General features: G+C 36.3%; 1 protein-coding gene across 4 annotated transcripts in view; it reads left to right on the top strand.

Annotated features, from left to right (window-relative positions):
* Positions 1-4,050: 4,050 nt before the first annotated feature.
* LOC100113702 (glycosaminoglycan xylosylkinase) overlaps positions 4,051-25,446 on the top strand; it is a 123,215-nt gene continuing 101,819 nt past the window's right edge. Inside the window, exons 1-3 of one of the 4 annotated variants that reach the window (XM_032601393.1) lie at positions 4,051-4,493; positions 4,577-4,618; positions 5,184-5,322. The gene's annotated coding sequence lies outside the window, so the exon portion shown is untranslated. Of the gene's footprint in view, positions 4,619-5,183; positions 5,323-25,446 lie in introns of all 4 variants that reach the window. The other 3 variants (XM_032601394.1, XM_032601392.1, XM_031933464.2) reach the window with 3 other exon arrangements.

Here is a 25,446-nt window from a genome sequence, read left to right as displayed (position 1 = left end):
GAGTTCAAAGGCGATTCAATAGGCCCTATGTAGCTGTAATAGCATCTAACCATTATCGGTCTAGGTAATATGTAGCTGTAATAGCTTAACCACTAGCGGTATAGGTAATACGTAGCTGTAATAGCATAACCATTAGCCGTAAGGGCATCATAGTCAATAAACTCTCAAAACAGAATAGAAAGGAAAAAACAATTCTCTATATACTCATATTGATATGCCGTAAGGGCGAACTCCAACCAAAAAATATTGGATAAGTATATAATGTCTCTCCAATACTAGGAAAGAGAACATATTATCATTGGCGTCGACTCGTTGTCGTTCTGAACAAAGACAAGGGGGAAAGAAACAAAAGAAAATGTTTTGACTTCGCAAATTAATACCTTTGCGATCTGTACCTCCTTCTTTGTCTGGGTCTTGGAACTCCTTCCATTTTTAGTAGTCTCCCGGACCCATACGTCTTTTAGACATGGCAAATGTAAAAAAACGGAATCTAACACACAAAGAAAGAAAGAGTCGTCTCGAGAAGGTCCTGACGCTCGCGTACAACGAAACGATATGAAGCTAGGTAGAGAGCCGCGGCGCGGGCCCGGGCCGGCGGTCAGTCTCTTTTTTTTGTTTCTCTGAAGGTTGTGATATCTCGCGGGAGTGAAGAGTACTACATGGTAATATTGAGAACTAGATGAAATATAATTTGCAATTTGTATTCTGTATTGCAAAGGATCAAAATTTTTATCATATTTATCACCTTTCCCGATACAATCCATGTAATACATGATAAATGAACCGCAATTGTAGCCATCCGTTTGAAATGCCGTATCTTTCTATATGCTTGCAACGTTCACTCGGTAATTGTTCTAATATAGGCGCTAACACCCGACATACGTCCCATACCGACTGCTCACAGCGCCCATGACGTCGAGTCGACTCAGTCACGTGACCTGCCGCTCAGCTCGGCGGTGCGCGCGGGCTGCCGCCTCTCTGTTCGCCAGCTCTCCGAGCAAGCAACATCTTCCGTACAACGCCATATGTTTTTCATAACCATTCTCTGTCACGTTCAATAAATAAAGCCACGTTTATTTCGTTTATTCTATTCCAGTGTGTTCATTTCGTGTCTTATCCTGTTCCTTGGTATATCTCGCGTAGAAAATATCCTTTATTCCGACAGGATATGAGCCCCGCTCGCGACCACTGCGCGGATCGGTTTTCGTAAACAGCGACAGAAGTGAATAAAAAGAAAAAGAAGATCTACGATCTACACTCGAGGAAAGAGGCACGCTGCTTCTCAGTGAACGTCCTGACTACGCCGCTCAACAAAGAAAGCGACACGTCCCGCATCAGTCTACAACGTCTACAAAGTCAAGCTTTCTCCAGCTAACGTATCAAGGTAACCGTCTATTCAAAACAATGGCATCAGTTCCATTTCGATGGGAAAATTCGTAACCTACGTGTAAGTACAAATTTGTCAAGTGACGTAGAAACGAAATACAAAGAAGAACGCGTTTTCTCTTGTTAAAACTTAAATCTAAAAATCGAGTCAAAACACGTGTTTAAAAAAAAAAAAAAAATAGTGAAGTGAAAAAACGCGAAATAAAGTCTAAGACAAAATCGAATTCACGAAAATCGCGTAGAGAAATCAACGCGAATAAGCATTTCGAAAAAATTTTTAAGGATAGGGGAGATGCGCCCAGTATAGAAACACTTAGCTAATTTCGCTATAGCTTTCGATTAGGACCGTAAAAGTTGCTCAAACTAAAAAATTTGCTTGCTTTTATAAGGGCCTTTAATGTTACATATGGGGGTGCCACTTATATTGCGAAATAACGAAATGGGAAGCCCAAACGTAAAAGCTAATTATTTGGATATCGAAAAAGTATTCGATAAAAATCGATATATATATATATATATATATATATATATATATATATATATATATATCGATTTTTTTATACATTTATATACATATATATATATATATATATATATATATATATATATATATGTATGTATAAAGTTAAAATTTATATCCTCATATGGGCCTAAGTGGGTTTCTGGATATCAACAATAATTCACGTGATCACATGACTCTACCACACTAGTATGGATATGGTATGTATACATGTGGCGGTCCCCTTCTACTACCACATGCAGCTCGACGCGCCACCTAGCGGAGCACTACGACGTGACGATCGCGAGGGGACACTCAGTATTATCTTTATTCTTTGTACCCTGTCAGTTCGTCCTTACCTACCTTATTTCCTATTGGGGAGCGTAGAAGAAGAGATGCAATCATCCAATCTTTAAATACATACATGTTAGCAGAAGATATAATGTAACAGAGTAGGTGGATTATTATTGTAGTTGCACATTATTAAAAAATATGTACATACATTCGCAATACGTGTCACGAGTTTTTTCTCGTAAAAAAATACGCTGTGAATTCGCGAGATCAAAAAAGCCTCAACCAACGTGTTCATTATTATTACGTAAATATTTTATTTTTGAAAGAATGTGAATTGACGACGCTCTCACTACAGTCTAGCGCCATCTGTTGATTTAAAAGGTTATTGGTTATGCACGTACTCATCAGCTATATTGTAAATAAATGGTTTTTTATTTAATACTGCTGTTTTAACCAAGTTATTTATCATTATTAGCGTTTAGATAGCATCAATATTATCCCAATAAGAACCATTTTTTGCATGAAATAGCTATAATCGCATAAATTAGACAGCAACTGAACTGCAACCCAACTGCAACCGAACAACAACCCAATCCGGTTGCTGTTTACCCGCCAGGGAAATTAACGCGATTAATCGCACGACTGATCACGCAATTTTGTTCAGTAAAGAAGGTAAGTGAATACGAGTTAAGGCTTCTCGCGTAGCTCTCTTTTTGATGTCGTACAAAACCGCTAGAGCCTAGAATTATCTATTCATACGCATTTGCAAGGTATGGCCAATAACCCTGTAGGTTACTGGTTATAGTACTGTTTTACGCTTTCTCTCCTCAGAGCTTGTAACCTTTATTAAATTGGCAACTGAACGATACCGCCACGATCCTGGCGGATAAATTCGGTAGCTGAGGAGATGTAATAGTTGCCAAAAAAGTTGAAAGATAAAACTTTGGAGATTTTAAATATATTCAGTTGCGTTCTAACGCGTTTAAATCTGCGCGCCTATCCGGACGTCACATAAGCTAGAACATTATTCAAATCAATCAGCGTAGCTCTGACAAGCCCTTAATTAAAATTCAAACTACTTAAGGCCGTGACAGCTAAAAATGCATAGAGCACAACAAGAACGGACTTTAGGGATGCGCGATATTATAAAAAGTATCGATACTGCGTATTGATATGTATCAATGCACTAAATATCGATACGTGCAATATATTGGCATCCGATTATCGATATTACCTGTATCGAATGTATCGATACAATAATTTAAAAACATTTTTTTCTTTTTAAAATCAACTAAAATTTAAAATTTGGAAATTCCTTCTACTATTTCTTTATTATTTTATGATCAACATCTGATAATTACATGCTAAATTATAATTTACATCAATAATATATTAAATTTTTGTTGAACAAAATTATTTTCTTCCTCTGTAAACTCAATAAATAATGATTTTTCTTTAAGATTAACCTTTTAAAGGTGCCAGTCTGTTTTTAGCAATAAATTAACCGTCATCAAAGTGGTCAAAGTGATACCTATATGTATATACCGCTTCTCACGCAACGCCGAGCGGCCGAGCGCCCTTCTAACGAACTTCTAAAGCGCGCGTGTATTTGGATCAGATAACCTAAGTATTAATACTAGCTTCTTAAAATTTATTATTTATTCTTGCTGCGCTTGGAGTAATATGGTTTAACATATATTTTAAGATTTTTGTATCGACAAACCGATATTGCCTTGGCTGTATCGATACACCGATGTATTACTACGCAAAATATCGATACAAAATATCGATATTGACCATCCGATATATCGATATTCATTTGTATGGATAAAGTATCGCCCATCCCTAACGGACTTGTGTGGCGCTGTGCATCGTTGTATGATCTATGCCTCTCGTAGTCGTCCTAAACTATTGTAATCTAAGATCAAGATTGGAAGAAAAATAATTACATTTTAACACAAATAATTGAAATAAAAAAAATCACATGAAAACAAATCGATTTGTTTATTCTAAGATAAGTAAATAGTTGAATAAATTAATCAATACGAGAGCCATAGAACACACAACGATGCACAGCGCCACACAAGTACGTTAGTACGTTGTGCCTTGTGGTTGTGCTCTATGATTTTTTAGCTGTCACGGCCTTTATACATTGTATTTTTACACTGCAAATCGATATTTTTGAAATTTATGCTATGCTACTTACTATTATTATATTTTATACTACAATTGAACAATAGAATATTGATTTTTGATGTGTAATTATTGATCTATAGATTTTTTTGTTCCTACATCCTAAACAAATCTAATAGAGGTTAATAAACATGATTGAATTGTATTTAATATACACTTAGGAATAAAATAAATAAATCAAACATAAAATTAATATGCTTTTAGAGAAGTAAAATATTTGTATGATTTACATAAAATATGTAAAATGTAAGTATATATTGTAATAACTTGTTTATATTTCATTGAGGATTTGTTTACTTACATATATGTTGAATATTAGTTTGTCTCGTATAATATTTTTATATGCTAGAATAGAATATTCAACTTATTGATCTAAAATTCTTTATTATAAAATGTAAAATATAACATTTTCAAAATGTTGTAAAACAGCAAAATCTATATTTTAAATTTTTCAAAAAAATTAGTTGAAATAAGAAACAAACGTAGGAGGATAACCCTTGGTTTTTCAGAAAATAAACGCACAAACTATTAATGTATAAACATTGGCAACGTTTCGTCCAGGGTGAGGACCTCTTCAAGCCTTTATTTGAGAAAACCAGAAAAAATTAAGATATAAATGTATAAAAATATTTTTCAAAAAATTTTATTTGATGTCATTATAATGAGATAACTATCATTATTTTGCTGTTTTTTTTTACATCAAGACAGTTTTTACAATCATATTAAATTCAAAACATGGTTTTAATAGTTTAAGAGAGTATTATTGGTGTATACATTTTAGTAATATTATAGTTGTTTCTATTGCTCGTAGATTTTTTACAAATTTTTTCAGTCTGATTCCAAGGAATTACGTGAACACGTTGTAGCAGTGGAATACCCTGTGTCTTTTCATTTGTTCCCTGGAAGGAGTCTCATGCAGGAGTCAATGTGGTAACTGGAAATTTAGCTAGGTATACCTATATAGGTACCCATCTAACCTGTAGAATTTTAACAAAGAGATAAAGATAAGAATTGCATTATAGTTTTTATATTTGATATATAAATTATTATAAGAAATAATGAATACATACATTCTCATCAAGCAGATCTATTTATGATATTATCAATGTATCATTATGCTTACTGGTCTAAATATGTATGTAAACGCTCAAGTTATTAGTTAATAACTTTCCAAATTTGAGTGCATTCAGCCCACAGGAAGAAATCTCATATTTCTAAAATTTCTTATGATACGTCATATATTTTTCTGCAAAAAAAACAAAATAAAACAAAAACCAAAATCAACTAAAAACATGCCTGACCGACGAATGTTTGAATCTTATACCTTCATTTACTCAGATACTACATTTTAGAATATTAAGAGCCATTTATCACTTACCAATAGGACTCCCTTTATGAAATTATGAAACTATTTCGGTTAAATTTTTCTACAAGATTTTTTATAAGCATATATCATTACATGATACCCAAATACTTTTAGTATACATAAACAATTGTCTGTACTTAAAATAGTACTTATTTAAATAATATTGATTTAAATTTAATTATATTTGCTACCTAATAACTTGATAAATAATTCATATACTCAAGTTTATCAGGTATTGGACATATCTATTACTCATGGCGCCATAAAAATTATAAATTCAAACTGTCCTTTTTAAGTTGTGGTATATACTTTTTGTAAAAACCAACAATATAGACACATGTGTCTACATATGAAAATTAAATTTAATAAAAAAAAACATTATTGTAGAGAATTCTCAAATATCTGCAATTAATAAGATCTATATGTATTCAAAGAGAAATCACAAAGTATTCTTCAGAATAAAACATTGTGCAACAAGTTATTAAAGTCGTAAATTTTTTCTTTACAAGTGAGTATTTTACTGCTGGGGCAAAAGCACGAAGAGAACACAGAGAAATAATACTCTCATATTGGAAGTAGGACTTTATTCATACTACTTTCCTGTTGAAAATAAATACATAATTTTTGTACCTATCTTTAGTACGCACTAAAAACATGTAATTTACCTGGTGATACATATTGAAAGTATGTTATAATTCGGGACTGACTACTATTTTGAATATATATAAATAGTATATTATGTTTACATTACATACAATATTTTATACCACGAGAGCCAAAAATTCACATTAAAGTTGTGATTTGGAGGTTAGGGTATAAATATTTGATGTGGTCATAATTGGAGTTATTGTCCTCATGGTACATACATAGTGTGCTACATTTTACGAAACTGCTCAACATTATGCCAAACCATGTTGTGTAACACTAATGCCAATTTAGATATTTTGCACAAATTGGCACCTTTTGGCACAGCATAAAATATTTGGAAAGGAATTTACAGTAATATTTCCGTAATACATGTGAAATATTTCAGAAACATAAAATTTTAAAACACATATATATTTTTATAGAATATTTGTAAAATATTACAGAAATATTTCACTGTATATTGCATGAAATGATTATTCTCTTCTTCCTCTATTATATTAAAATGTGTCTGGTAGTCTCTAGCTATAAGTTCACTTCAACTACTAGTCCGGAAGCCCACCATACATTCCGTGGCCACTTTTAGGTCGACACCTAAACCCAAGTTTTCTAGACGTATTTTTGGCTGCTGAATTCGAATTTCAAGGGTTTTCGGCTGAAAAAGTGGGACATAAAAAGTTAGAAACAAATTAATTGTTAAAATGCGATATCTCCTGACATCGCACCAAGTTGAAACTTGTTTTAAAAAGTTTATTTTTACATTTAGAAACTTGTTTTATCTTATCTTTTTTTAGCTATACTTTATCTTTTTCGAGATATCATCGAAAAATGGTTTTTGACGCGACTTTGCTATCTACACCGCACGCGGTCGTCACGAGCCGGATCTCCCGTTTCTGCGCTTTGCTTTTCTCTTAAGGTTAGTATTCTGTAAACATGCTCATGATTTTGTTTAACTTTTTGTAAATGCTCTATTGATACAAACATTTTTTTTCCCCAATAACAAAATGAGCAACAAGGTACCATTTCTACTACACAACAACAATTTTTTGTTTCAGAACTTTTGCAGGTAACGTTTTTTGCACGAGCGAAGCAAGCAAGAAAAGTCATATGAGGTAGTCACCTTTTACACCAGTATTGAATCGTATTTTATACTAGCTATGAGAACCTCAAACTCAATTTAAATGTGTAATTTTTAGGTGAGAGTAGTACAAATATTTTTTTTTAACAATTATGTAATAGAGTATTCATTATTTTTGCTCTCATATATATAAAATTTACTTATTTTACCGATTGATAGAAGTAAAGCGCATAAACGGAAGATCAGATAGCAAAGTCGCGTCAAAAACCATTTTTTTACCAAATAAATCACTGGATTTCTCACTCGATTATTTGGCGTGATATATCATGTTTAAAATCACGTCAAAAATCACTAGTAAAATTTAAATATTTGTTTATATTGTAATAAATTGTTTATTTTCCATCTAAATAATTATAAAATATTTGATGATATTGATAATTTATATAAATAAATCGCAATAAGATAGAAAAAAATTTCCCTGACCAAGACTTGAACCTCTGTCCTCCACTTGACAATCCAATGTCTTACTACCTGAGCTATTTGTGCTGTTGCAAATTTCAAACACCTAATCTAATCATACACAAAAATATAATTATATTTATCATTTTATATAGATTATACGCATACTGCATATATCAATAATAATAATAAAAACACTTCTGAAATTTCCATTATTTATCTTACAGTATCCATATAAACTATATAAAGTGATAAATATAATTATATTTTTGTGTATGATTATATTAGGTGTTTGAAACTTGCAACAGCACAAATAGCTCAGGTAGTAAGACATTGGATTGTCAAGTGGAAGACAGAGGTTCAAGTCTTGGTCAGGGGTCTTGGTCGCAATAAAATAGAAAATTTATTTCTTTATTGCGATTTATTTATTGTAACGTGGCAGTTCGACTGCACGTTACAAGTGGAAAATTTGCGCCGCGCAATAGAGAGGCGACGACAACCTCGCAACGTGGCAGGTCGAGACGCGAGTAGGCGCACAGAAGGGGGAGTAGTTCGCGTGGGGAGCACGTGTTGCCGCGTCGCGAGAGCTCGGCCTATTTCGCTCCGCAACGCTGCTACCGATAGGACGTCTGCGCTGCTCACCGAGGTTTTCGATTGTCTCGTGACACCTATACTCGTGCGCCATTGCAGCTCGCCTTCGCTCTCGCTATCGTAGCAAGTAAGTAGAAGTGTACTTAGCGTGCGAATAAATTAGTGCGACTGTGCCTCGGATGAACGCGTCGCGACACGGTTAGTGCGACGCAATGCACTTTGACGGTCGTGGCAAGGGCGGCGAGTCGAGTGCCGTGAGGTCTCGTCGCCTGTTGCGAATTTTGTAAGCTCTCTTTTTTCCTCGCTATCGGTCCTTTCACGCTACCGTTATCCTCCGCTCAAGCTATCGTTTGTCTTTTTCACGCTCTCGCTCTCGCACAATTCCTCGCTATCGTTACCCATGTATTGTGCATATTTCTCGCTATCGCTCTCCCCTCGTATTGTACCTCCCCGCTATCGTTTCCTAACCCCCGCTATTCCTATCAGCTACCGATTACTGCGTGTTACCGAGCTACCGTTAGTAAGTAAGTTAGCGATTAAGTTAGGTTAGCTATTATTAGAGTTTCCGTTAAGTAGCTGTTAGAATGCACGAGTGTGCGCGGAGAGGACGGGCAAGTGTTGTGTGTCGTCGCGCGGTCGTGTCGAGGTCGTCACATCGTGAAGTGGTTTTCGGGGATTTATTATAGTAGTACGGATTTTTCACGACGCGGTATATGGAAAAATAAGCGTCTGATGGGCCAGGGAAATCGCATAACTCGCGAGAATACGCCGCGACGGACGCGCTGGTCGTCGGGGCCGGTAGACGATCAAAGAGGCGAGGCGGGTATTCGCCCGCACCGACAAGTCGGCGGACGGCGCGCTGACGAGCGTGGCGGTGGCGTCGATTGCTCGGTGGGCGCGGGTGATCTCCCCGGAAGGAGGTTAGAATTATTAAAATCGTTGCGGGGCCGCGTATAGAAATTCGCTGTTACTCACGATGACCTCAACCGGCGGCGTGACGTGCCGCATAGTAGTTTAGTTAGTTCAGCGTAGTGCCTCTGGACTGTAGAGGCCGCAGGTTTTCGGCAGGTTGCCGTGGTTGTTAAGAGGGAAAATGAAGATTAAATACGACATATCATATCAGCAGCAAGCCTTAATGAGTTTTATGACCCACGACCCTGTTCGATACTCCACCCATTCCTTAGAGCTAGCCGAGCTCATCTCCCACGCCGTCAGGTCCCAACACACGGTGGCGCTCACACGGAAAGGGGATCGCGGGATCCTTGGCATCTCGATGCCTGGCGCCCTGGGCCGAGGCGGCCCGACACCGTGTATGCATTGGAGTGTGACGGCGCGCGAACATAGATTTAAGAACGCTGGGCTGCGCTAGCAGACCCCACTGTTTCATTATATAAATTATCAATATCATCAACTATTTTATAATTATTTAGATGGAAAATAAACAATTTATTACAATATAAACAAATATTTAAATTTTACTAGTGATTTTTGACGTGATTTTAAACATGATATATCACGTGATAAATCACGCCAAATAATCGAGTGATTTATCATGCGATTAATCATGTGATTAATCACGTGATTTTTTTATCCAGGGAAAATACGTCTAGAAAACTCGGGTTCAAGTTCGACCTAAAAGTGGCCACGGAATGTGTGGTGGGCTTCTGGACTAAACTCCTCTTCAGGGGGTTGGGGTAAACCGGAAGTCGACCGGAAGTCGACCGGAAGTGAACCGTAAGAAATCTAGAGTGAACCAAAAGTGAAACGGAAGAAATCTAAAGTAACCCGAAAGTGCACCGGAAGAAATCAGAAAAAATATGAAATGACCCGGAAGTGACCGAAAATAACAGGCAATAAAGGAAATATACGGAAAATGAAATGAATGAAAATAGAAGTGACCAGAATAATGAATATTTGCTGAAGCACTCCTAAGGAATGAATCGGAAATTAATCAAAAAATAATTAATACAAATTTTGAAAAATTGTAAAAAAAAATAATATTCATAAACTGTAAATAATGTTGAAGCCTTTCTTATACATAAATAAATCAATAGATCAGAACTTATGCTGAAAAAATTAGAAACGAAAGAGGAATTATGCTGACTTTTGCGGAATTATGCTGGTGTCAGAATAATTTTGTGATGATTGCTATAGCGAAAAGTGTTGGAGTAGTTGGTGGATTGACGGGATGAATCAAAGGGGATTAGTCCTGTGTTTGAGAAGAAACTTTTATTGAGCACACAAAAATCAGAGTGTCGTATGTAGCGGAGATGTGGCCTCGGGGTCGGACGAAACTCGAATGAGAAGGAAGCAGAAAGAAGCGCCATGTCGTCCGAGCATGAGGCGGGCGTCTTGCGAACTAGTCGCGAGCAGCGTTATACTTCTGACACTCCCTTCCTGCGAGTGATTCTTCTTTTTTTTTTTTTTTATTTATTCACTCTGAATCATTGTCGTCTTGGTTTGACATATCTGAAAGAAAAGAAACTCTTTTACATCTGATTCAAAATTATATTATGAATACTGTGCTTATTTTAAATTGAGAATTTTGTCTCTGAAGTATTTATGTTTTTCTATAGATAGAGGTTTTGTCATAATGTCTGCTATATTTTCTGAGGTAGAAATCTATTTTACTCTGAATTTTCCTTCTGATACACATTTTTTAATATAATCTCCATGTGTGTCTGCCATGTAAGCTTTGCTGCCTGATTTTTCTCTTTCCTCTAAATTCTTCTGAATTGTTTCAAGATCGTCATCAAAGTTTTTCAATTTGTGATTTCCTTCCATCTGGGTGCAATCTCCTGCTCAATTGTTGTCGCACCAAATGGTAATAGGGTACATTGTTTTCCCAATGATGCTTCTGATTGCTTTGTCTAGTGAAATTAAGCCTTGGCAACTGTTACTCATCGCTAAATACTCTGACTGGCAAGTTGACAATGATATATGTGTTTGCTTGTAACTTCGCCACATAATTGGATCACCAGATAGTAATATTACATATCCTCCAGTGGAAGATGAATCGTACCAATCTCTGAAGCTGGCGTCTGACATAGCTTCTAATTCTTCCTTTTCTGCTTTGAACGTCAGTCCAACATCTGAGGTATCTCTGAGATATCTGAAAACACATTTTACATTTTTTCAGTCATTTTCAGTGGGGTTCAGTTGTCTCCGTGACAGATAATTTACTGAAAATGAGATGTCAGGTCTGGTTGCTCCAGCTAGATAGAGTAAACTACCTATTGCTTCTCTATAGGGAGCTTGTGTTCTTATTTGATTTTCTTCATTGATTTTTTGTAAAAATTCATCAACGGAAACTATATTTGCCATACAGGAGTATGTATTGTATTTAATGTTGTGATCGTCTGATACTCTCTAATTTTCTACTTCAAATGAAATAATCCAGTTTGGTTTTTCGTAAATTCCTGTCAGGTACTCTGATCCTGACTTTTTATCGAAAATTTTAAGTATTTTGTCATCTAAATATATGCTCAAACCTGCGTCTGCAAAGCGTCTAAGAGATATTAAATTGTCTGAAATATCTTGTGCAGCTATTACGTTTGTTAATAAAATTTTGTTATTTTCGTCTGATGTAGGTTTTAAGTATAGATCGCCTTTTCCATCTATAATAATATTGGCTGATTTATTCTTGTTCGCACTTCTGATTATCTTTCCTGAACTCTTTTTGAAATTTCTTAGAAATAGGCTTTTATTTATAATGTGTTCCGTCGCCCCGGAATCCGCAATAAAAACTAATTTTGATGAATCATCTCTGATATTAGATTTATTGTATTTACCTGCTAGCCTTGCTTTGTTGATTTCTGCTTGTTTCTGTTTTCGGCCAGGAGTTTGGATCGTAACTTGCTTTTTGAAATTTCCCCGTTTGTTATTACCTCTGAATTTACCTCTAACATTGTTATATCCGCCTCTACCTCTACCCCTAATACCTCTGAAGTTATTGTGTGTATGTGTGTTTTGTGTATTGTTAGAGTAAACTAATGATTTTGCATACCCGTCTTTAGGATTATCCTTGTTTGGACAAGTGTCTCCCTTGTGGTTTGCTACGGCCTGGCAGTAAAAGCAGTACCATAGACTATATTCTGCTAAGGGGCAATCCGCTGCCTTGTGTCCTACTTTGTTGCATCTGAAGCATTTAGTCGTCTGACTGAAGATTTGAGTCACTAAGTTTGCTTTAGCATCTGAAGGTTTTCCGTCTGAAGTCTTATTTTGTGCTTCTGTCTGCAACAAATACGTTATCATATTATCCAAGCTCATTTCAGTTCCAGTCGACTGAAGTCTCGTTATGTTAGCTTGACCAAGTTCAGCATATGCGTTACAAGCTGCTTGAAAAAAAGCAGATCTTTTCTCTGCTTCTAATAGAGGGGCATCAGTATTGCAAAATTCAAATTCATTAACAATAGTTTCGAAACGATCACAAAAATCATTAACGGATTCTTTCTTTGACATTTTCAAACTATATAATTTACTTCTCATGGCAGAATCCGTTACGTTTGTTTCTGCCCTTCTGAAATCTCTGATTTTATTCAATATCAGTTTTGGATCGTCAATCTCTAATATTCTCTTGTGATAGTATCTATCTACATGATTTATGATAATGTCTCTGACTGTGGAGGTTTTCTTTTCTAATTCTGATTTGTCGTATAGACTGATTAAGCTTTCATTATCTTCCAAAATAAATAGTAAGTCATTTGTTTTTAGATCTGATTTTAAATAATCCAACCACTCGTTCAGAGGCATTTTTCGTGTAAGCATGTAGTTACGTTTGATGTTAATTGTGTTTGATGTGTTTGTGTTTCTTAAGGAAGTGTTGTTAGTACTCTGATTTATATCTCTGATGGTAGAGTTTGCGAGGGGATTTGTTACCTTCTGATTTTGTAATTCTTTGATAAGATTCATCATTTCCATAGTTACTTTGTTGCTTTCTACCATGGACTTCTGAAGACTTATGATGGCGTTGGCTTGCTTTTCTAGGACCTCTGAATAGTTGTTCATGGCTGCCTTCATGGCTTCGATGCTGTTTACCACCATCCCCAATCTTCTGCCATACGGAGCAGGGTGATTTAGAGTAATATACTCTGTTCCCTCTCCCTCTGAATTTATAAACAAATATTCTCGATTAAACATTCAACTTCCGATTTCTTACTTCTGAATTTACTTATTAATTTATATAAAAATAAGTGTTTTTATAGGCCTATCGTCTGTCTCTGATTTATTTGTTTATATTCTAATAGAAACACTTTTACCTTATATGTTTGGTAGAATTTCCTCGTCTAAATTGTCGGACATCCTGACACTTCTGATATTTCCGAGTTTTATTTCACCCTGTAATGTTGAATGTTTCTTTTAGTTTTAATTTTTGCTTAGTCTGACCGCATTGCAAGTTAGACTAGCTTGAGAAAAATGTTTTGTTCCGCCGAACAACATACACGTGCTCCCTCCCAACCTGAGCAAACGAACGCAATTTTCTCAATTTTGTGTGAGGGGCGATCGCACACGCACATGCTGTTGCGGTGAAACTGCAAACAGCAGTTTGCTAAATTTGTAGTTTTATTCTTTATAGAAAGACTCGACTTTACTGCAATGCCGTATTATCGAGGATTCTATTTAATTCGTGTTTCTTTTTACTTTAAAATTCTCGTCTGATTGATTTTTAATTTTTAAGTCCAAGAGAAAAAAAATACTCTGATAGAAAGCAACGATCACGAGAGGAAAAATGTTCTGGTTGCAAATATTTAAACATACGGTATTATTCCATAAACATCCGAAAAAAATATTCAGGAAACAAACGTTTGCCTCATGTTTCTGAGAGAAAAACCGAGAGGTCGAAACGTAAACAAGCCGGGCGCATGACTCTCCACGCCGCGCGTCGCTGCACGCTTGTCTCCGATTCCGAGAATTGGCCCGCGCGAGCTCGCGCCGGTTTGTGTTCGCGCGGTTTCTACGCGCGCTATAGCACTCCTGTGCTTTGTTCTCTCTCTATATCTCTCTCTGAAGGATAATGGAAACAAAACTTAGTTTCTCTGACTACAAAATCTCTCTTTCTAATGTTTTTCTCTATTCTGAGCTAATTAGACATCGCACTGTCTATCCTATTTTTCACAACTCGAATACGGCACGTTTAAACAAAAAGCACTCCCGAGACTAAGCAAATGAGAGATTTAATTATTTGTTCATCTGATTAGCTTTTCACTTCTAAATTTCTATTTCCCTTTGTTTGGAAAAGAAAAAAAACGGTACCTCTGAAATCGTGGTGAATAGTTGAACAGTTCCTCTGAATCGAAAAAAATACCGTCATGCATGCTGACCCACAACCTGTTGGAGTAGTTGGTGGATTGACGGGATGAATCAAAGGGGATTAGTCCTGTGTTTGAGAAGAAACTTTTATTGAGCACACAAAAATCAGAGTGTCGTATGTAGCGGAGATGTGGCCTCGGGGTCGGACGAAACTCGAATGAGAAGGAAGCAGAAAGAAGCGCCATGTCGTCCGAGCATGAGGCGCACGTCTTGCGAACTAGTCGCGAGCAGCGTTATACTTCTGACAAAAAGGGACTTATGCGGACAAAAAAGCCTCTTTTCTATACTTTCTGTATATATTCTATATTTTCTGTATCCGTACTTATGCGGAAGCAGCGAAGCCGAAAGATAAAATTGAAAAGAAGCTTTTAAGCAAATGTTCTCTGTTAAGGCTATAATGTGCTCGGACCATGCATGCTAGGGTGGAAATAATCTGTACACAGGATTTTACAATAAATCACTATTTAAATATAACACCTCAAGCTAATTATGACAATGTATCGGTATAACAAAATAATCGAACAGACAAGCTAACACGCGTGTTGACCGCTCTAGTGCACAAGCCGAAGTGAGCGCCGCCGCCATACAGTGACGTCGGCGCTGGCCATCTCGCGGCATAGAGAGGGAAGCGTTGAGCCGCGTAGCTCTGCGTTGGGTCTGCCGTCCTCTAGCAAGCAGACATCTGCTCGTTCATACCCAACACTCCCTCCCGAGTACATTTCTCTTGCTCGGAATAGACTGCTTTCAGCCTGTTCAGTACTATTTGTATTTGTCTTCTGAAAGGAAGCAAAAATCATAGTTATTTAAATTTATGATATAATAGTAAGTCAGCCTTGCATGCAATTCAAAAGGAAACTCCTTGTGAATATGCTGACTATTTATTTCTTCCAGCAATCGATCGGCTTCTTAAATTTAATTCAAGCCATCTAGCTAATTATCAAATTTCTTTCCAAATGTTCTCAAGCATAATATTCAACTTGATCATATGCCTCAGCTTTATAATCCAACTCGCTTGTTGACTAGCCTCAGAGACATCATCATCCTAGAGAGTCGTGGGTAAAAAAAATATTAAAAAATCAGATCAAGCTAATAGAATATTTCAAATTCAAACTTAGATAACAAGATACATAAAATCAAAGGAACAACCACAAAAAGTAACAAAAAAAACAACGAAACGTTTGATGTATTCCATACGTAAATGACTTCTACGAGCAGATCAGTCATAGTTTTAAAAGAAACAACATTGATACTGTTCCAAAAATTAACAGTGAAATGTGCTACATCATTATAAAAGGCAAAGACAAAAAAGATAAAAATTAAAATGCAATGACTCCTCTGCTACATACGTGGGCCAAACGAAAAGCAATGTTTGTATACGCGCTGAAGAACACAGAAAATCAAAAAATAATGTAATTTTCGAACACCAAACGCACCATAATCACACATTCAATTTTGATAATTTTGACATAAAAGATAAAGAGCCCAATCTAAACAAAAGATTGGTTTCCGAAATGATACATATACACCTACAAACTAATAGCATTAATTAGAAGGAAGACACAACAACTCAGCTACGCATACACACACCTAATACACTGATTAAAATGTAAAAAAAAAAAAAAAACGAAAGCGATTGACGTCAGAATTGTGACGTCGATATAGAAATTGTCAACAAACCGCTCGATTTCCCTGCACATTATATAAGCGCGTGAAAATCGAAAAGCGAACGAATTCGGGACTGAACAGCTGAGAGAGCATTATCTATCTCCTCTCCTCCTGCCGTCTGGCGGGAACGAGACATATCCCGCAATATCTTAATGTAAATACCGGCGATCGACCACTAATTCTTTAAGTGTATTCTTAACTATTCGCTATTATTTTTAATACCGTGATTTCATGTACATAATATTAATATGAAATAAACAGTTTCCTGATGAGGGTAGCATTGTCCACCGAAACGTCGAAGGACGAATAAAGTAAAACCCTGGTTTTTCACTCCTTCTTTACGTACAAATTGCCTCGGAAAGACCGATGGAGCCAAGATCATTCTATTTTGTATATATTAATTGTTTTTTTGCGTAGGTACTTCTGCTCTTCCTGGTAGTACAACAAAGACACCTTGCTTTCTAGTGGTTGACGATGCTTTCCCAGTATCAGTAGTAATTTGTTTAGTGTGTGAAAACGTTTATCATAAAAGTGATTACGACAAGTGTAAAGACAAGAAATACATTAGTAATATATTTATAATATGCCCAGAACACGTGGAGCTAAACATAACCTTGAAAGATCAAGAGCCTAAGCTAAATGATTCAGCAAAAATTTTAATTGCAAGTATCAAAAGTACTAAAGAAGGTTAAATTAAACATAAAATACTAAATTCAGAGCTGGAAAATCTGCATGTTGAGAATAAACTATTGAAACAACTGAATGAAGAATTAATGGACAAAAATGCACTATTAAAAGAACTATGGGAAAAGAGAAAAAATGTGGATGAGGCAGCTCCTGTAAGATACAATCAAAAAACATATGCTGATATAATGGCAAATAGACAACCTATCAAGAGTCAAAGAGTACCAAGAATAATTGTCAAGAGTCTTAAGAGTGAAAACAAAGATCCAAAAGAGTTTTCGAAAAAAGTATGCAATCTGTTAATAGAGAAAAAAGACATACAAACAAAACAAGTAAAATCAATAAATGATAGTGAGATAGAAATAAAAAGTATGAATGAAAAAAGTGCCAAGGCTACAATAGAGTTACTCAGTAGAAAACTATCTAATAACTACAAAACAACGATTGAAAAAATAGAGTCACCTAAAATGAAAATAGTTGGAGTGGATAACTACAATAAAATGAATCTTGAAGATCTGGAAAAGGACTTGAACAATAGAAATTTTAATGAGTATGATGAAAAGTGTAAAGTATTACATATAAATAAAAATATTTCTACAAAAACATCTAGTATAATAATAAAGTGCCAAGAATAATATATAAACACATCAAAGATAATCAGAATAAAATTTTTATTTGTTATCAAAGCTGTAAAGTGTGGGACTTAATAAACATCAAGCCATGCTACAATTGTGGAAGATTTTGGCATAATCCGCAAAAACGTAGAAATGAACCCTGTTGTCTAAAATGCGCAGGAGAGCATTTAACTATCCAATGTGATAATTCAAGTAATTCTACAGGTATCAATTGTTTCTTCAGCAATTCTAAATATAAGACAAAGTTTGAGGTTAATCATATGGCAGAGATACATAATATACATGTTAATCATACACAGAGAAATGTGCAATATTAAAAAGTAAGATAAACAGATACATAGATATGACTGATTATCCTATGAGGCCTACTATACCTAAATACTTAGTTAAGGTAGAAATCAACAAAGACATTCCCAAAGAAACCACTACGGTAATTAAATCGCCAAGTAAGCTTCTGAGGAATTCGCAACTAAGCACTAGTGCACCAATACTACCTTTGAGGACAAAAACGCAACGAGATAAATAATGGAGCAACACATCGACCTCATTGAAGAGCTACAAAAGGAAGTATTACAGGAAGAAATATCATATCCTGATCTGAAAACTCTTAATAAGAATTTATACAAAAATGACAGTTATATCTTGCATGTAAATATCAGAGGTTGGACATTTTTTAAATTGGAACTGTTCAATTGGAAATTTTTATTAAGAGTTTGAAGATTAAACCTAGCATAATAGTATGTACAGAAACGTGAAAGATGTTTAATTGCCAAATTTTTGCACTAAAAGGCTATAAATTGTATTACAATAATGGTAAAATAAATCAAAATGATGGGGTAGTAGTTTATATACAGGATGGTATATCAGAAACAACAGAAGTGATAGAAATAGGTAAACTCAAATATTAAACACACGAATAACGTTAAGTAACAATAGCAATGTTCAATTATCATCTTTATACAGATGCCATGATCTCTCTTCTCTAGAATTCATAGCAAACTTAAAAACATACGTCAATATAAAAAAAATCTTAAAAATCACTTAATCATTGGTGACTTTAACATAGATATTATGAAAGAAGATAATTATAGCCAAGAACTAAATAAAAATAAATTAAATAACATGTTAGAAAAGGGTTTTGCCCCAGGATTTAGACACACGACAAGACCTAAGAACGGTAGTGGAAACGGAACATACATTGACAATATCTATATAAAAACTAAATCTATTGACACTAAATCATTCAAACTTATGATCCCATTTACCGACCATTACCCAATCTTCTTAAAGCTGAATAAACCACCTAAACCAAAAAAAGAGATTGTTCGCCATTATTATAATTACACTAAACTACAGAGGATAGCTAGCAGTAAAAATTGGCATATCATAGAAACAATGCATGATCCCAACTCTGCTACAGCCTACTTAATAAACGAGATACAGGATTGCTTAGAAAAATCTAAAAGTCTGATTAATATGAAAATAAGTAAAAAAACTCCAAGAAATGAGTGTATCACTAAAGCAATCATGATCTCGTGCGAGAAAAAAGAACAATTATACAAAAAAAATGCGCAAAGAACCAAATAATAATAATATTAAAGTAGAGTATAAGAATATATATATATATATTCTTATACTCTATACCAAGAGGCTAGATAAGCTGATTTATGAAGCAAAGCTTAGGCATGATAGAAAATTTTTTACAAATAACAGTAACAATACTAAACAACTTTGGAAACACATTAAGAATAAGTTAGGAACAAACTCGCAAAAGGATACAACAATTAATAAAATAGCGATAGATAAAAACTGTACAAATGAAGAACCGATACAAATTGCCAACTACATGAATTCCTTTTTTTGTAAAATAGGAAAAGACTTATGCGACAAAATTATTAACCCACAGGGTAAAAAATTAGAATTACCTCCCATAAACAATAATACAATCTTTATCAAACCAACTAATAACTCAGAAATACTGCAAATTATTCAGAATATGAAAATGAAAAATGGTGGAATTGATAATATTCCCTCCAAAGCTCTGAAAGTACTATCACCTTTAATTGTTAATGCATTAACACACATATTTAATCTTTGTATAGATAAATCAATATGGCCGGATGCCTTGAAATCAGCGGAGGTAGTTCCCATTTTCAAATCTGGTAGCAAAATGGAGATAACTAACTATAGACCAATATCGTTAATATCTAATTTAGCAAAAATATTAGAAAAAATAATATATAACAGATTCCAATCCTTCTTTGACAATTTAATCTACTAGCCAAAAATCAATATAGTTTTAGAAAAAAATATAGAGACCAAAGATGCTCTAAGTTATATAACGAACTTAATTTACAGTAAACTAGACAAAAGCAAACCAATAGCAATTACCTTTCTAGATCTGGCTAAAGCTTTTGATACGGTCAATCATGCTAGACAAATTGTATAACTACGGTATAAGGGGTAAAGCGCACAAAATAATAACTAGTTACTTATGTAATACAAAAGAAAAAGTTAAAATAGGAACAGCGGACAGCCGTTATGAGACAGTAACTACGGGAGTGCCACAAGGGACAATTCTTGGTCCACTTTTATTTATAATATATGTCAATGACCTGCTTGTAGATAGGACTGAAAGTACAATCTCATATGCTGATGATACAGCTATTTATAGAACTGATGATACTTGGACCAAAGTGGAAAATAAAATGAATATGTACCTAGAGGATATATCTACTTGGTTGTTGCTTAATAAATTATCTCTTAATATAAGTAAAACTGTATATATGACATTCGGTAATTACTGTGATAGTGTTCCAAAAAAGAATGATATAAAAATATTTATACAGGGTAATGAACTGAACAGAGTTGAACAGTATAAGTATCTGGGTATTAATTTTGATTTCAATTTAAAATGGGATAAGCATATTGAATATATAATAAAGAAAACTAAATAGTTAATATATATGTTATATAAATTGTCAAAGTACATGCAAACCGATATTCTTAAAATTATATACTATGCATTTTTCCACAGTATAATAACCTATGGAAACATTGCATGGGGTGGTGCGTACAAAAACAACCTAGAATGACTACAAAGATCTCAGAATAGAATATTAAAAATTATAAACAAAAATAAATTTCAAGGCACAATACATTTCAAGGCAAGTCACCGCGGCCGTCAGGCCGCTTGTGGTGAGCTAGTTCTTACTTAAAACCATATCGCGCATCAACATTAAATTGTGTATCAAGCTATATACTGCACAGGCATCTTGAGAGAGAAAGAGAAAGAGAGAGAAAGAGGGATGCGGGTGAATAACAAGACAATAGAAAAGTGCTCAATGATAAGGGAAGACAAGTGTATATATAAAAAGAGCACAGTCGTATTTTAAGAGATTTATAATTCTTACCGAAACGTATAGCACCGGCTTTGATCCGCGGCAATTAACAAAAAACAAAACCGCTTATTTTATAATCACACGCAGCAGTAACAGTAGCGTATATATTTCTTCATGTGTAATGATGACCCTACTAAAAAAAATCGCGTTTATTTATCGAACATTCATCGATATGATTAGTCGCACGATTAATCACGTGACTAATCGCGCAATTCATCTATAATAAATTTTTTGTAAAATTAAATTGTTTAAAATGCAAAATTATTAAGCGGGGTGGCCAATTTGGGTGTTACTATCCAGATGGTGACACCTACACTGGCGACCCTGCTAACTAATTTTACATTTTGAACAAATTTATTTTATTTGAAAATTTGTTTTGGATGGATTGCGCGATTCGTCATGCGTTTCATCGTGTGATTAATCACGCAAGTAAATGTTTGATGCTTACTATATAAAATTTTTATAATCAAATACTTATATTTTGTTATTTGAATAATTTGTTAAATACATTAATGATAATGTAAAGCGCTACCAACGACAATGAAATTAGTTGCTGCTATTTTATTTGTTTGATGCTTACTATATAAAATTTTTATAATCAAATACTTATATTCTGCTATTTAATTAATTTACTAGCAGGGTCACCTCACTCCTAACGTCGCTCGGTTGATGTTAGGTAAAATGTTCATAGCTCCAAGGAAAATTTAAAGAAAATGATATTGTAATGATATACACAAAAAATTAAAAGGTTGCGCGAGTTTGATTATTTTTCTGTGCATGTTAATAACATAATGTGTAATGAGTTACAAATGTCATATAATAGTATGTATGTATGTCAATTAAAACGAAATTACATATTAAAAATAAAGTGAGATTAATCAAAGTAAGTCGAGTTCATAACAATATTTTTGCAAACATAATATAACACAAACTCAAAATTGTTATGTTCAATTGTTACCCACCCAGATAACAGCGTGCTCTGAAAATGCTGAAAACGTGCCGGCACGAAATGGGCACGCATGACGGTCCACTTGCATCCGCACATGAAAGTCATATGACGAGCATATGATCGAGCATTTTGCTTGCTTCCGTGGTGGATCTGTCCAGCACGGGTGCCGATAAAATGCGAGCATAATGCCGTTCGTATGCAGGCATTTTGCGCGCATGTTCCCGATTTCGTGGACGCGTATTTTTCGCACGGCACGGCATGCTCCTCGTATGCACCCAGATAACAACGTGTCGGCACAGAGACGTCCCCGTGACGGCACGAGATGGCGGCATCCACGACAGCACGTGACGTCCAGCTGCCGCAGCACAGAGACGGCACGTGACGGCACGGCGAGACAGCACGACGTGCCGTCTCTGTGCCGTCTCTGTGCCAGCAGAAAACGCTACCGGCGGGGAGCGATTTTATCGCATATAAAAATAACGCTAAATAAAAATTAGTTAGAACGCATAACTAAGCATCTACATCATAAATAATTAATAAAATTTGTTATATAGTATAAAAAAAATTTTATGTAAGAAAAAAAAATCTGCCGGGTGTAGGGCTGGAACTCACGATCTTTGGATCAGAAGTCCGAAGCTCTAGCCTCTGAGCCACAATTCTTCTTACAATTTGATGCACAATTGCACCTAATAATTATCGCTAATAATTAGAATTATGTAATAAAATAATGTTTAAATGTAATTCGGTTTGGAGAGAATAAAAAAAGTAATAAATGTATGCTCTTTACTAATTAAAGTCCATAATTATTAATAATGCAACATTCTGAGCACGCGGCACGCGTGCTGTCGCTGTGCAGTCTCTGTGCCGTCCCGTACAGACGCCCTAGGACGCATGTCGAGACAGCAACTGGACGGCACAGTGACAGCACGACGTGCGGCACGTCAAGAGGATGTGTTACATTAATCAAATTTTAATTGTGAAAATAGTAATTTTTAAACTGATGTACGTTTGAGCAATCATCTATCATAGGGTACAACTCGTAATTAAATCATTTTTATAGTACACAGCGCCCTGAAGCTGTTTTTTCCATAGACAATTATCGGTCTCGGGACTTAGCCGAATTTTAAAAGATGCGCACGCGTGTCGTCCAAATGCCCCGTATATGATGCACCTGTGCCGCACGCATGCAGCACGCATGCCAGCACCTAGCTTCTTCAAGTGTCTGCACGCGTGCTCCTGGAATGCCATCGAAAAGCGGACACGAGTGCCGAAATCATGCAGCACGCGCGTGCCGCCAACGTGCTGTCTCGCGTGTTGGTTCCCCAATAACATCACGTGCTGGGCATTTTTGGGGCATGCGTGCTCGTCACGCGTGCTGTCGATGTGCAGGCAATGTGCCGACATGCGTGGACCAAAATCTTTAAAATTTTTTTCCCGCCACGCTGGACGGCACGTTGGCGGCATAGTGCGAGCACGCGTGCTCAGCACGAGTGCTGTCAATATGACGACACGAAATGTTGGCACATTGGCGACACAAAATGCCGATCCATGGCCGATTTTTCGAACGTTTGCATGCCGGCAATGTGTCAGCATTATGACAGCACCGCGCGCTGCATGCGTTGAGCAATTCGTGAGCATGCGTGCCTCGACACGCGTGCTCGCACAGTGCTGTCATTGTGATGGATTACCGTGCTCCGCGCGAAAATTTGAACCAACACGCGAGACAGCACGTTGGCGGCACGCGCGTGCTGCATGATTTCGGCACTCGTGCCCGCTTTTCGATGGCATTCCAGGAGCACGCGTGCAGACACTTGAAGAAGCTAGGTGCTGGCATGCGTGCTGCATGCGTGCGGCACAGGTGCATCATATACGGGGCATTTGGACGACACGCGTGCGCATCTTTTAAAATTCGGCTAAGTCCCGAGACCGATAATTGTCTATGGAAAAAACAGCTTCAGGGCGCTGTGTACTATCAAAATGATTTAATTACGAGTTGTACCCTATGATAGATGATTGCTCAAACGTACATCAGTTTAAAAATTACTATTTTCACAATTAAAATTTGATTAATGTAACACATACTCTTGACGTGCCGCACGTCGTGCTGTCACTGTGCCATCCAGTTGCTGTCTCGACATGCGTCCTAGGGCGTCTGTACGCGACGGCACAGAGACTGCACAGCGACAGCACGCGTGCCGCGTGCTCAGAATGTTGCATTATTAATAATTATGGACTTTAATTAGTAAAGAGCATACATTTATTACTTTTTTTATTCTCTCCAAACCGAATTACATTTAAACATTATTTTATTACATAATTCTAATTATTAGCGATAATTATTAGGTGCAATTGTGCATCAAATTGTAAGAAGAGTTGTGGCTCAGAGGCTAGAGCTTCGGACTTCTGATCCAAAGATCGTGAGTTCCAGCCCTACACCCGGCAGATTTTTTTTTCTTACATAAAATTTTTTTTATACTATATAACAAAATTTATTAATTATTTATAATGTAGATGCTTAGTTATGCGTTCTAACTAATTTTTATTTAGCGTTATTTTTATATGCGATAAAATCGCTCCCCGCCGGCCATATGCCTGCATACGAGGAGCATGCCGTGCCGTGCGAAAAATACGCGTCCACGAAATCGGGAACATGCGCGCAAAATGCCTGCATACGAACGGCATTATGCTCGCATTTTATCGGCACCCGTGCTGGACAGATCCACCACGGAAGCAAGCAAAATGCTCGGTCATATGCTCGTCATATGACTTTCATGTGCGGATGCAAGTGGACCGTCATGCGTGCCCATTTCGTGCCGGCACGTTTTCAGCATTTTCAGAGCACGCTGTTATCTGGGTTCAAATTTTCGCGCGGAGCACGGTAATCCATCAAAATGACAGCACTGTGCGAGCACGCGTGTCGAGGCACGCATGCTCACGAATTGCTCAACGCATGCAGCGCGCGGTGCTGTCATAATGCTGACACATTGCCGGCATGCAAACGTTCGAAAAATCGGCCATGGATCGGCATTTTGTGTCGCCAATGTGCCAACATTTCGTGTCGTCATATTGACAGCACTCGTGCTGAGCACGCGTGCTCGCACTATGCCGCCAACGTGCCGTCCAGCGTGGCGGGAAAAAAATTTTACAGATTTTGGTCCACGCATGTCGGCACATTGCCTGCACATCGACAGCACGCGTGACGAGCACGCATGCCCCAAAAATGCCCAGCACGTGATGTTATTGGGGCAGATAACATTGTGCAAGCACAGAGACAGCACCGTGCTCCACGACG

This window comes from Nasonia vitripennis (assembly GCF_009193385.2).
Source record: "Nasonia vitripennis strain AsymCx chromosome 1 unlocalized genomic scaffold, Nvit_psr_1.1 chr1_random0010, whole genome shotgun sequence".
Classification (NCBI taxonomy): Eukaryota; Metazoa; Arthropoda; class Insecta; order Hymenoptera; family Pteromalidae; genus Nasonia; species Nasonia vitripennis.
This window is presented reverse-complemented; position numbering and strand designations above follow the sequence as displayed.